Source organism: Bolinopsis microptera, chromosome 11 (assembly GCF_026151205.1).
Source record: "Bolinopsis microptera isolate Bmic1 chromosome 11, MBARI_Bmic_1.0, whole genome shotgun sequence".
Classification (NCBI taxonomy): Eukaryota; Metazoa; Ctenophora; class Tentaculata; order Lobata; family Bolinopsidae; genus Bolinopsis; species Bolinopsis microptera.
The window spans coordinates 9,280,734-9,283,529 of record NC_087082.1 but is presented as its reverse complement, the minus strand read 5'-3'; positions in this window follow the sequence as shown (position 1 = coordinate 9,283,529).

Sequence of the window (2,796 nt, the reverse complement as noted above, 5' to 3'; positions counted from 1 at the left end):
CGCTTTCTTTCATTTTGTGCAAACATCAGCTTAACTTTATAACCGAAAAATTAATTAGAGACTAAAAAAGAGGGTGTTAGTAGTAGTAGTACTAACCTGGCCAGCGCGGGTTCCTACTCATTAAACTGGGAACTGGGAAGCAGATTGGAGTAGATTACTATATTCAAACTATTGCAAATTGTAGGTCAACTTGATTAACTCACTGTGCGAGGATGGTGATTTGTGTATATTACTTCTTTGAGCTACTAATAACTTTAATCGTACCTAGTGGTTTAGTCACGCAGTTGTTCTATAGCCACCCCTTTAAATTCGGTACACCGGGGGCGCCACTTTGTTTGTTCTAATTCGGTGTAGTTCTAGAGGTTTCAAGTTCTTTTCGTCAACCTTTTTCGTGTTTTGTTCATGATTCTAGATTGAGTCCTAGCGCAATATGCTGTCTAATGCCAAGAGTTTTCACAGAAAAGCAAACATTTTAAGTTCACGTCCACAATTTTCTTGACTTTAGCTACCCCTACACCCAAAAGGTCTACTTTTGTCTCAAGAAGACTAGGGTACAATTTTTCTTTTGTCATAAAATCACTCAAGTTTTATTTACGACCAGCAGGAACCCATCTAACTCCCAAGGGGTGTCAAGAGTCAACAAAGCAATGTTCATTCATTTTGCGACTATGACACCACTTAGGGGTATATAGTTTTTTATTTCTTCAGACTGATCAAAAAGCATTCTACCCAGTCAAACAAATCCCAATCGTGTATTCTGTTAAAGCTCATATCGTGTTACAAGTAAAATCGTAATGGTATCATATCAGATATGTATTAAATTATATACAAATATATCGTCTCGCTTTACATATATATTAACTAGTAAGATATGAATCGTCACAATTCAGACTCAGTAAGAATAATCACGTGACTTCACATTTCTCATATATCTTAATTCCCAAAAATTTGGGCGACAAAAAATTTGAGCGGGCCTCTCGCCCAAATTTTTTGCAGACCAAATAAATTGCATAAATCTTTTCCGTCTGCTAAATTTTTTGCTAACCAAACTTTTGGCATTTAGCCTGTGGCCCTGAGATCTATAGAAAGATGGCTTTTTCTTCATATCCAAGTGAAATAATATTTGAAATTTTAGTTTTCTAATCTGTCATTCATGGCTTAACCAAGTGAAATGACAGATTTCACTAAAAATGAACGATTTTTAGTGGAAACTCGTTCATTTTTCGAAGAGTTTGTGCCCAAATTTTTGGTCGCCCAAATGAGTTCAAATTTTTTGCCCAACTTTTTCGGGCTCAAATAAATTGTGCTCAATATAATAGCACACAAATTTTTGGGAACTAAGGTAACCTAATGTTATTAACCTTGAATCACTTTTATACCTTTTTACTGATTTTCAATTGCTGGAAAACTTAGCAAAACCTATTAAATTGAAAACATAGAGTCAACTTGATAGCATATAATTTATTAGATATAAGATATGTTTAGTAACTAGTAAGCTCAGTTGATATTGATAAGCTAGTGATATAAGGTGTTCGTAACACTCTCTGCGTTCTAATCAGATCCAATTTTTTGCTTGTTATTCCCTCCCATTTCATCCACATAACACAACCTGTATTCTCACGCAGTGAGGAGAGCTAGAAAAACCTGTCTATTTTATCCAAAATGTGTTTAAACTCAACAGTCAGCCACTAACAAGGTCCACAACTGCCCACGTGCAGCGCTGAATGATTGGTTTGTGTCACGTGCTCCAAACGCAGCTCAGTGATTTGCCGGATTGGGATCAGGTCCGGGTATTTGATTGGTAGTGTCACGTGGTTTAGCAGGTGTGTTTACGGTTTACAGGACCGTGAGAGAAGTTTTCAACAAATTTGTATTTAACGTGCATGTTTACTCATTTCTCTGTGGGTGGAATTTGTTTCAAAAACACAAGCTGTAAGACACTGAGCGATGGGACTCCGTCTGTATAATGTGCGTTGAGTCAACCAGAGTTGTTATTGAGCTCCTTTACTGCTTATCAGACGTGCAAACTGGCCTGTCATATGAATCAGCTATCTTAATTCATACAGGAACCGGTTAATGAAAGCCAATTTGTCTAAAAATGAGTCAAAATTCGGGAAACTTTTCGTAATTGCACAAAACTTGCCTTTATTGGTTTGTATTAGCTTCGTAGATATTCGCGATTGGTAGACCGTATTTAAAATGTTCATGATTTGATTATGTATATTTTTAATCCTAATTTTGAATTAACGCAATCGCATTAACTTCATTTTTGTCTTGATAACATGTAAATGTTTATCAGGTTTAATTTCCTTGTTCTACTTCTACCATTGTTCATATGAATCTAACCATGGCCTCAGTCAGCGACTAACTTTGAATTTATGCTTCCTAATATCCTTTGACCTTGCTTCAGTTTTCAAGATTACAAATTTTATTTTAACAGTGAAATTGCAAAAATTGGAAACAATCCTTCAGAACTTATCTGGTGTCCGGAGAACTGACTTGTATCGTGTTTTGAGCTGTGATTACTCTGCATTAATGGACTGCTGTCTAAATTTTAGACAATTAAGATTCTATTTCCTGGTGCGGAATATATAAAGCTGGCAATAACATTAAGGTAACATAAAATTAGGTAGGTTACTTATATATCCACTCAATATCTGAAGAATTTTATAGTCGATTCTTCATCTGTGTTCATCCTTTCTGTCCGATGGAAGTATTTTAAATTTCTCGTCCGTTCAAACCAACATCTGAATTGGTACTAAAAACCAGTTTGCAGTCAATAAATAAGAATATAGT